This window comes from Dermacentor variabilis, chromosome 2 (assembly GCF_050947875.1).
Source record: "Dermacentor variabilis isolate Ectoservices chromosome 2, ASM5094787v1, whole genome shotgun sequence".
In the NCBI taxonomy this organism is placed as follows: Eukaryota; Metazoa; Arthropoda; class Arachnida; order Ixodida; family Ixodidae; genus Dermacentor; species Dermacentor variabilis.
The window spans coordinates 48,830,023-48,841,893 of NC_134569.1; positions in this window are offsets into that span (position 1 = coordinate 48,830,023).

Genomic DNA, 11,871 nt, shown 5'->3' on the forward strand with positions numbered 1-11,871 from the left:
TGACTCAGGAAATGACGCTTGCAAGTCCAACACAGGTGACTGTTGAAAACAATCTAGTCCCCACAAGCTACCACGGTGACACATATGAAGACGCGGAAGACTTGCTGTACTAGTACGAAAGCGTAGCTAAGGTCAGTCAGTGGCGTCCGGACCACAAGCTTTGCAATATGTACTTCGCTCTTGAAGGTAGCGCAAATACGGGGTTCCAAAACCGCGAGGCACATTTGACAACGTGGGACAAATTTTGCCGTCGGCTACTTGATACCTTCGAAAGCACTGATCGCCGGGATAATGCACAACGCCTTCACGAGTTGCGCATTCAGAAGCATAACCAAAGTGTCTCCATGTTTGCCGAGGCCATGTCTCGTTTGTTTCGCCGCGCGGATCCCAACACGCCTGATTCGAAGAAGCTGAGCCATCTCATGCGCGGCGTCAAAAAACAGCTATCCGTTGGTCCCCGCCTACAACAGTGGAAGAGTTAATTAAGGAAGCCACAGCAATCGTGCGGGCGCTCCAGCAGCGTTGCCAGTAATACGAACGCCTGACTAACGATGCGCCTGCAGGAGCCGCAGTACTGACAGTGACAGACGAGACCTCGCTGCGTCAGATGATAAGATACATTGTGCGCGAGGAGATTGCGAAACAAACTGCGACACCGAAGGAGTTTGCTGTTGCTTCAGTTGCTGAAGTTGTTCGCCAGAAATTCGGCAAGCATTTGCATCTCCTCAGCCGCTCCCTGAATCATGTCCCGAGCCGCGCTTCGAGCCACGCGCATTAGCTGCGCAGACGCTGTCCGTCACCCGCTTTCTACCGTGCCAGTACAGCAGTACCACCCGCGGCCACCTATTGCTGCCTGGATACAGAGGGAGCATTTCAGGCGACCCCAGCTTCGCGGGACCGACGTATGGCGCACCGCTGATCGCCGACCACTGTGTCTTCACTGTGGCGAACCAGGGCACATTTATCGTTTTTGCCCACATTGCCAGGGTGACACCCAGGAAATGTCACCTGCCACTCCGTGACAGTTTCCAGAGAGTCATCCACACTTAGACGACAGCGTTCCTCGGGAACAACGCAACTCAGCTAATCTTCGGTCGCGCTCGCCATCTCCGTTACGGTATTCTTCGCCGAACCATCGCAGTTTCGCCGACGTGGTAAGAGGCGGCTCTCCAAGCCCACGGCGGGGAAACTGAAATCAGCGACCTCCGGGGGAAAGGTTGCAAGTCGTCGAATCGTCGAAAATCCCCCATTACAGAGAAACGAGCAGAGTAACCCGGAAAAACGGAACGCTGACGAATTTGTGTGTGCCGACCTACTCTTAAAGATTGATGGGCACAACGTGACAGCTTTAGTTGATATTGACGCAGACTTTTCGATAATGAGTGAGCAGTTGGCAGACCGGCTTAAGAAAGTCAAAATGCAATGGACGGGCCCTTATGTTCGAAATGCCGGGGGCCAGATAATGATATGTACAGGAAAATCTACTGCATGGCTCCAGATAGGAAATGCAACGTTTGTCGCCACTTTTATGATATTAAAATGGTGTCGCAGACCCCTCATCCTTGGAATGGACTTCTTGCGGGTGTACGGCGCCATGGTTAACATACGGGACGTCGAGATAACCTTGTCAACTAGTACAGACACGAGCCATGACGAAGAGCGCCAACGTACATCGTTACGTGTCGCCGCCGACGACGACGTCTGCATACCACCACTATCATGCGGTCTTGTCTCCGTCAGGGTCGGAGAACAGTTTAAAACGGACGGTATGGCCGAACAACTAACTGCACTTCTGTTCTATCAAGGTGTTGCCACCACTCGGGGTATTGTCAGCCTAATCGGTGGTCCCACCGAGTTTCTACTGACAAATTTTACCAATGAACGCCGGCACATCAGTAAAGGCACCGCTGTGTCATACTTTGACGAAATTGACCACGTCCAACACTGCTTTGTTGTAAAAGAGGAATCAACCACCGATACGATGCCACATGCACCCGTCGTCGACGTTGACCCAAGTTTAGCGCCGCAACAGAAACGAAAGCTCAGGGAACTGCTTGACCATTTTAAGGACTGCTTCTCTACAACGTCCCGAGTGCGCCAAAGGCCACTGACGAAACACCGCATCATTACGGAGGAAATAGCGATACCCATCCGACAGCACCGTATGGCGTGGCTGAGAAAGAGCGTGAAGCAATAGAGGAGCAAGTCGAGAAAATGCTAGAAGATGATGTCATCCAGCCGTCAAAAAGCCCTCGGGCATCGCCCGTGGTACTCGTTAAGAAGGATGGTAGCCTGCCGTTCTGTGTCGATTATCGCAAGCTCAGTCGGGTTACGAAAAAAGATGCGTATCTCTTACCACGCATCGACGATTCCCTCGACAGGCTATGGCATGTGCGTTACTTCCCATCGATGGGCTTAAAAAGTGGATACTGGCAAATAGAGGTCGATGAGCGGAATCGCGAAAAGACCGCTTTTGTGACGATTGATGGGCTCTATGAATTCAAAGTTCTTCCTTTTGGTTTGTGCTCTGCCCCAGCCACGTTCCAAAGGCTAATGGATACTGTTCTCTCAGACCTTAAGTGGAAGACTTGCTTAGTGTACCTAGACGAGGTAATTGTTTATTCTGCCACATTTGATGAACATCTCAGACGGCTACGGTCAGTTCCTCAAGTCATACGATCCGCTGGGCTTACCTTAAAACCTGAAAAGTGCCACTTTAGCTATGGATAACTACAGTTTTGGGCCATGTTGTAAGTCACACAGGTGTCAGACCTGATCCTGAGAAAATCGCAGCCATCGCAAAGCTTTCAAGGCCTATGGACAAGAAGGCAGTCAGACGCTTCCTGGGCCTATGCTCATATTACCGGTGATTTATTGCGGGTTTTGCACGCATCGCCTCACCGCTCACCTGCCTAACGAGAGAAGATGTCACGTTTGTGTGGGGCGAGGAGCAGGAGGCGGCATTTAACAAGTTGCGGCACCGTCTACAAACTCCGCCTGTTCTTTCCCACTTTGACGTGGATGCGCCGACAATGATCCACACCGACGCCAGCAATGGGGGTCTAGGTGCCGTCCTTGTTCAGCGGCAAGACGGCGCTGAGCGAGTCATCGCTTACGCGAGTAGAACACTGTCACGTGCCGAGTCGAACTACTCCACCACTGAGAAGGAATGTTTGGCTGTAGTATGGGCAGTTACCAAGTTCTGCCCGTACATATACGGCCGCCCATTTCAAGTCATAAGTGACCCCCATTCTCTGTTGGTTGACCAGCATGAAAGATCCATCTGCATGTTTGGCACGCTGGAGCCTACGGCTTCAAGAATATGACATGACCGTGGTCTATAAATCGGGAAGGCAGCATTTAGACGCTGACTGGCTTTCCAGGTCACCGATCGAGTCGTCAGGCGGAGATGATGACGTCTGCACAGGTTTTTTAGGAGTCGTTGATGCGGCCACCATATGTCAACAATAGCAAGAGGACCAGGAGCTCGCTTCGCTAATTGACTTCTTAGAAGGCCGCACCACAAACAAGGCCGGATTGTTCCTCTAGGCACCTGTCATCATTCTGCATACGCAACAGTGATCTTTTTGGGAGGAACTTCTCTTCAACAGGGAAGAGATATCTACTGGTCGTCCCTAAAATTATCCACAGTGAAATCTTGCAGGCCTGTCACGATGGAGCTACCTCGGGCCACCTAGGCTGCACAAGAACATTAGTACGGATCAAAGAGAAGTACTACCGACGACGGCTCGCAGCACAGGTGAAGCCCTACGCTCGAACGTGCCTTGACTGCCAGCGACGAAAAGTGCCACCTAAGAAACCTGCCGCACTGTTACATCCCGTTCCAGTGCCGGAAACGCCATTTGCCCAAATTGGGATCTACCTTTTGAGCCCATTCACAATATCTGCTGCCGGAAATAAGTGGATCATAGTTCCGACATATTATTAATTAATTTTATGTATTATTAATAATTACTTTATTAATTTCTTCCTTTATCAATTACTTCCCTCCCCCTTGCGGGCTTCCGCAGAACTATTACGTCAAACTCTTGCCTTTGCTTCAAGTTGTCGATAAATTCGACTTCGCCCTGCCATCTGCTAGCGACCTGGTTAGCTCAGAAAACATGTTTGTGGTGGACTCGGTATACAACCGGACTGGTACCCTATTTTGGTGAGGTGCTTATCCTTACCACCCTTCTAAAGTGAAACCAACGTTTCTACTCACAGTATGAACGGTGTGTTTTCTGTGTGTGACTTTCATTGTGCTCTCCATTCTCTGACTATGCAGAACTGGTGAATGTCGGGTTTACTGCTACTATAATAAATACCATGAAAGAAACAAAAAAAAAAGGCCTCGTTAGCCCAGATGGTAGAGTGGCTGCCCCGGAAAGGCGGTGGTCCCGGGTTCGAGTCCCAGACCAGGATGAATTTTTCTTTAACTGCGAGGCTTTTCTTTCGAAGAACCTGTATGGGTTTCCTTTGTAGCAATTGTTACGATTGGGTGGATGTCTCATTTTCCATTTATTAATTACTTCCATCCACCTTGCGGGCTTTCGCAGAACTATTACCTCATTATCAACTCTGATGAGACCCGTGTAACTCCTTATCCTTCTTATCAACTGATAGACTGCTTATCCGCTTGTGTTGCGCGACACGACGCCCATGAGCCCTCAGAGATCGGTTGCATTTCTATCGGTGAAGGAACGCTCCAACGGAAGGTGCATTTTGCGACCACCGAAACGCATCCGATGTTGCGTGTTTGGCCTTAAATTTTGGCAAAACCGAAATCATCCTGATGTTTACAAGGCTATGAGTCGGCTCTACATGTGGTCCTAGAAATGCCTTTCATTCCACTATCACAGAATCTTTACAGAAAACCTTCATAGAAACTGTTCTCCTTTGACATTTGTTTTGTACACCCTGTACAACACATTAATATGATTCAGATATATACACTAAAACACATCACAAGGGAGTGCCCCAAGAGGCCTGTGCACATAGACAGCCCCATATAACACCAACATGCACTAATGAGGAATAGGCAGTGGGAGTCACGGCTTGAGGACGAGGGTCGGGAGAGCGAATTGCCTCTTCTGGACCAAGCCCAGCGAGCCGCTCGTGCCAGTGGGACCCTGGAATTGGGGCCCTAACCACCGTGCCTAATTTTATTTATATTCAATAACGCTTTTACTCATTCACTCACTCAACATCTGCAAGCGTCGGTGTTAGTCAAGTTAGTAAGACGCGCAGCTTCTGGGCGCGCGGTCCTAGGTTCGAAGCTCACCACTGTTTTGTTGCTGTTTCGTTGCTTTATTTTACAGCGAAGCTGTTCATGGCTAGGGTGACCCGAATTTTTCGTGTCCGCCGACAAATCTGTGAGCAAACACTACTATCATCAGCAGTGGTTCCTGCCACTGCTCGCGCGTTCGTCGTCACCTTCTACCACAGCTGGCTCGTTGGCGATCCTCGGCGTAACCGCACGAACGAGCTCGTGCCACTGCTCGCACGTTAAAGGGACACCAAAGCGAAACAATAAATCAGTTTAGACTAATGAAGCATTGTTTGAAAACCCTGCAGGCAGTAATTTCAAAAAACTAGTTTGATTATTAGATGAGAAAATGGAGATCCAAGTATCAGCATTTGAATTTCGCGCCGAAACCCCAGGGCCGGTACGTCAGCGTGACCTCAGGGATTCCAAAGTATGTTTTCGCATTTGGGCCGCGTTGGCTGAATAAAGGTTCCCGAAACTTTCCATGTTTATTATTTGGTTCCACAATGTAGTCAATCTGTATCGCTATATATAATTAGTAGGCCCTAGAAGATGCCGTCAAAATCCAAGGCGTCACAGCCCTCAGGTGCGGGAACTTAAGTAGGCGTCGCCACCCGTATGTCGTTCTTGCGCTTTTTCTGGCATACCAAACGTCTTATTGTTGCAAGAGTGGTGTTTTCGGTGTTGTAGAACGGTAATTTACTGATGTAGAAGAAATAATTTTTCACTTTAGTGTCCCTTTAATCATCGTCTTCTTCCGCAGCTGGCTCCGTTGCCGCTCATAATCATCATCATAATCATCATCATCATCATCATCATCATCATCATCATGCTAGCGCTCCCATACTGCCCCTCCCTCTGCGAAGGCGCTGACGGCACTGGCCCTTTGGCAGTCAGCGCGGTGATTTCGGTCTCAAATTCTTGGCCTCAGTATATCGCGAAATGAAAATACCAATATAGATAACGAATGTAAAACACGAATGAACGCGGATGTGCGAAAATAATTGTACGTGCGCATCTTTCGTAACGATGACCACCGATTATGACAACAAATGTGTTCCTACCTTTGTTCCAAATTCTGTCACCTCTTTGTCGCGTGTACAGCTTCGCGGGTCACCCACCTTCACAGAGTGGGCTTTCTCATAATTTTTTTTATTACAACAACATTTTCGTTATGCTGTGAATGCGTCATGCGTCAGCTACGGTTTTCTTCAGCGAGTTGACATAGAAATGATTAGAATGAAACATAGAACACAGAATGAAACGCATTTAAAAAAGACATGCCTTGGTGTTCTGACGCCGTGACAAAATCTTGTCGAATAATGGCGTGAATTCATTGGTTCCGAGTGCCCTCACCTTTCGGGAATGAAAGTATTTGCATACGCAAGCCGCCCTCTCACCAAGGCTGAGCGGAATTATACCATTAACCGAATTGGAATCCCTCGCGGTAGTCTTCGCTACCCACATGTTTCGACCATGCTTGTACGCCCGCCACTTCACGATAGTGACAGATCACCACTCTCTTTGGTGGTTGGTTGGACTACGCGATCCATCTAGCAGATTAGCTCGGTGGTCATTAAGGCTTCATGAATACTACTTTTCTATCACGTACAAGAGTGGTCGCTGTCACACCGATGCTGGCTGCTTATCTCGCCTTCCATCAGCAAGCATGTGAGATATGGACGATGATTTAAATGAACACCTCCTTACCCATCTCCGGACAGTTTCCTGATGCCACCGCCTTCGAGAGTGAACAACAGCATGACCCTTCCAATAGACCTATTCTTGACGCCGCTCGGTCATCAGCACGAGGCTCACCTTTCATTATTGTTGATGGTTTACTGTATAAAACGTCAGATAACTACTAAAATAACTTGGCTCACAACACGTAATTGGCATCATGCTTTCATCTATTCATAGCATACTGAGTTAATCCATGAAACAATCTTCCTAACGCCATCGCTTATGTGAGTGACCAGCAAAAATTTCGGCACCTTCTAACAACGCATTTTTCAAACTCTACATAACCTAACATGTTATTTCTTTAATTGAGTTTCCCTTTATTATTGCGCTACTACCCCTCACATACTGTTTTGTTATCGCCAAATATCGTCCCTCTCGCTCTGTAATTCTATTGGTTATATTTTACTTTCTGAAAATTTCTTGTTCACTGACCTCTCGCGTTCAAAAGCATTCGGTTTGTCTTTTGTACAATTTTTAACACCACATTACTACATGTTAACGCATTTCTTACACTGTATAATTTGTATATGTATTCACATATGTATTCTAATTGTTGTATAATGTTTGAATGTACTCTCCCCCGTTACACAATGCCTCTAGGGGCCTGTAAGGTATCTTTAAACAAAAAATAAGTGAATAAGTGAAGAGACAATGCATGACGATACTAACTTGATGAGGACGAAATGGAAATATTGTCACGTACATTGCGCACGTTAAGGAAACTCAAGGGGGTCAAAATTAATCCGAGGTCCCCGCACTACGGTGTGCGTCATAACCAGATCGCACTTTTGCATTGAAATTCCGGGTTTTACCTGCCAAAAGCAAAATTTGATTATGAGGCACTCCGTATTGGATGACTCCTGATTAATTTTGAGCACCAGGGGATCTTGAACGTGCCTCCAATGCACGACATAGGTATGTTCTTGCATTTCGCCGCCACCGAAATGCGTCCACCGCGGCTTCTATATTTGATCCTGTTACCTTGTGCTTAGCAGCGCAACATCATAGCCGCTAAACCACCGCGGCGGGTAGATCGTACTTCTGGATACACCTGAATTTAATTAATTAATTGTAACGATTTCAAAAGCGAACACACAGCCGCAAAAAGGGTTCGTAGCACAGTCAGGGCTTCCATGAACGATGGTGTCAGTGACGTCATAATAACGCGCGTGGGCTTAGCTAATCTGTGACCGTATTCTCGAGTGATCACTTTCCGAGATATTCTTAAGCTTCCACATTCTCGAGGCATAGCGTGACTATATATATGAATATATATAGCGACGTACGCGTCCGTGTCTACGGGCGACAGTTTTTCTAGCAGTGCGCTAAGACACCGTGCTTGGCAAGTTAGATCTGCGTATGACTTTCTGCATCAAGGCCGCAGGGTTCAAGATTGAAGTGGAAAATGCAACGTTCGTTGCGCAGGTTGATCGGATGGCGTGAGGCACCGGATGATTCACTGCAAGCAAAGCGTACAAGGCAGTGACAGAAATGCCTAACTAAGAATAACATGAACGGCCAAAGAAGACAAGTAAGTGTCTTTTCAGAGATTAAGCAATTAAAATATTTTTGAAGACACCAATGTTAAATCAATATACCTTTTATAGACAAGAAGAAATCATAAATGTGTGTATTCATTACCAGACTTCAATATTTTGTGTGCATAACAAAACGATCGCAAGTCTTTCAATGCAAGAAATTAGGCATCACAGTAACCGTCGGTAATACTAGGAATGACCTTGTGTAATTAAGAATTATTTAGCACTGGCAGCGAATTTGCCTTTGGCCATCACTTGGCTGCACCATCCTGCATCTGCGGTGCATCAATAAACAGATGTGCCCTGGCGAAAATACAAGCGCATCGACCACATGTCAGTGATTACGTAGGGTTTAAGGGATTTAACTGGTCAGGGAAAGGGGAGTAGCCGTACGCCTCCGGCTACTCCCCATTTCAACCAGCCCGGCCACGGCGGCCGCATTTCGATGGGGGCGAAATGCGAAAACACCCGTGTGCTTAGATTTAGGTGCACGTTAAACAACCCCAGGTGGTCAAAATTTCCGGAGTCCTCCACTACGGCGTGCCTCATAATCAGAAAGTGGTTTTGGCACGTAAAACCCCAAATATTATTAATTTCAACCATATGTGTTCTGTAGCCCGACCCATCCATACGCGACATCCTCATGCTGTGGAGCTCGACAAACATGATGCGGTCAACTTTAACCATGTCGTCATCTTCGATATTCGGGTGTCTAATTTAGATTTAATTCAACGGTAAATCACGCCTGAGTATTTTTCGAGTCTACAGGCAGTGACGTCATTAAGGACGTCTTAGTGGCGCACAGCCGGTGGAAGGCAAAGTGTTATCGCGATCGGCTTATCGAACAGCAGCGCCATGGAATCTGCGAATAGGACAACAATAGGGCGCGCATAGTGCACGCCTGAAGTCATGTGCAGATTCTCTACACCCGCCTGTGTACACAAAATACACGATGACGGTGCAAAACCTTTCTCGAGACAGTTATAATGTCTTAAAATGGACTTCAAAGCAAGGTGGAAAACTTTTAGAAGCGTGCTTCAGATATTTTGAAATAACGATAAATCACGCCGAATGTCTCTTGAATATCCATCAGTACACCTTTGGCCTCGCTAATACGTCTGTTTACATTCTGACAGTCCAAGCTATATTCTTTCCGGCAAAACGTATCGCCTCATAAAAGCTCGAGTAAGGGCTCTTCTCGGAATTCCCCTCGATAATTCGTCGAAAACGGCGTGATTGTGTGTAACACTTGAGGGAGGATATACGGGGGCTGAATCGTTCACAGTGCCGGGTAGTTATACCGATGTGTTCTTCGTATATTCGATAGAGTTGGCTTCCACCTTCATTGCACCGTTTGTCTTTGTTCCTTTCGCCTTCTCATCTGTCTCTTTCTCTACGTAAAACAAAAGAAACAGAAGAACAATAGTGCTGCATAGACAGCTTTTGCTGAAGAGCGGGACAAAACAAAACGTGGGAGGGATTGGGGGGGGGGGGGGAGGCGGTGGCGTCGGCGTGTGAAATCCCCGGTCCGTATATATAAAGGGCCGTAATAATCCCTCGAAGAAAGATGACACACCTCGATTCCTCTTGCCACGCACGCTCGAACTCAGAGTCGTGCGGGGTGTATGGGGATAAGAGCGGTCTCGTTTTTAAGATGGAGTGCGAAAAGATGGAGAACTACTTGAACGATTCCTGAAACCCTACGCCGTTGGTTCAACGTCTTTGCTTTTGTGCGAGAAAAGTACCGAGGCGAGGGCGCATGGAACGCGCACGAATGTGCATATGTACACGTCCTTCGCCCTTTCTGGCGAAATAGACAGAACGGTATGTATACTTAAAGCTGAGCGAGCACAAAACGTCACAGCAATGGGAGGAGCGTCTCGATTGCTTCAGCTTGTTTATGCGCGACGGCACGCCCAACTTGCGCGTCGTTGCACGGTTAAGACTACCTGCCTGAACAAACGTGCGTCAGCATGCACGCGACGGTACGTGAAGGTTCTGGTAGATTACTTCAACGTCCTCTTCGCACGCCTGTTTTAAATGCCTATGTTCCATTTATTCTTGGGATTAAGGTAGCGCACGCAAGTTTCCTTGCAAGCTGCTCGACAGCCGTCTGGTATTCGTTCTCTAATTCGATGCGTTTGTTCCCCGTTTCGTCTGCTCTTTGGAACAGGAGGCAAGTTACTGAGGTGTTAGTAGGTAGGAAGAAATCTGATTGTCTGCTCCTGTAGCGGGAACCGTGATAAGGGATTAAAAGTGTTGAGAGGGAGCTTGCGAGTGCCTCGACGCTTAACGTCTGAGGCAAAATAAAAACAAAGTAAAGGAAGGAAATAAAAGAACAGTTTTGTCAACTTGCAGTGTGATTCAAGTCTTCAAGCATAAGTGAATGGAGTTCAGTCTAGTGACATTTACGAATAGCTAGTTCTTTTCTGCTGTTTCTGTTTTCTTTTGATCACGTGGACAGTTTTTTTTTCCTTCTTTTTAATGTGAGCTGTTTTTGTTGCTTCTTTGTGCAAGTGAGCGCACCTGCAGGGCTGTGTTTTCGTCGGTTCTGTTTCTGTCAACACTCTGCTACGTTTTTTACGTCACTTTGCCACACATCGGTGCGTCGATAATCAGCTATGAAAACATTTCTTTGATCCCTTTTGATTTGGCCTGGCCCTATTACTGTCCCTGAAATGTCATTTAGGTATATAGGTAACCTATTTACATAGAAGCAGAGAGAAATACTGAGAGAAATGAAATATAGGAAAGGCCGGAAGGTCAACCAGACGATCGTCCGGTTTGCTACGTTACACGTTAAGAAAAAAGCGGCGTAGAAAAAGAAGGAGAGAGTGAACACCGCGTGAATTCCACAAGGTGCATAGCAGGACTACAAACATGCACATCCAGAACGGCACTAGCACGCGAATAGCTTTTTGCGTCAAAGACAGATGTGTCCATGGTCCGCGTATCTTTGACACAAACATGTCGGGAAAGCCTTTCACGCAACGTAGAAGATACAATTGTGGATGCAATGGAAGCATTCATCTGCTCACCTGCAGCGTCAGTAATGCGTAAGAAATATAACAAATAAGTACGGGGATGCGGGAAAATCGTTTTAGCTAAGTCTTTGTAGACGCATTGTCTGGCCTCAGAGAGAATAAAACATAGCTGTGAGATCAAAGGGTGCACGCACGATAACTTTCGTAATTCAAGATGGCTGTTGTATACATAAATCAGCATACCTTACACCAGACTTGTGCATCATCATATGGCGCTTGGTATAATGCTTCTTAAAGCGTGTCCAGGTGATCCGAAATTACATAAATTTGTCGTTTT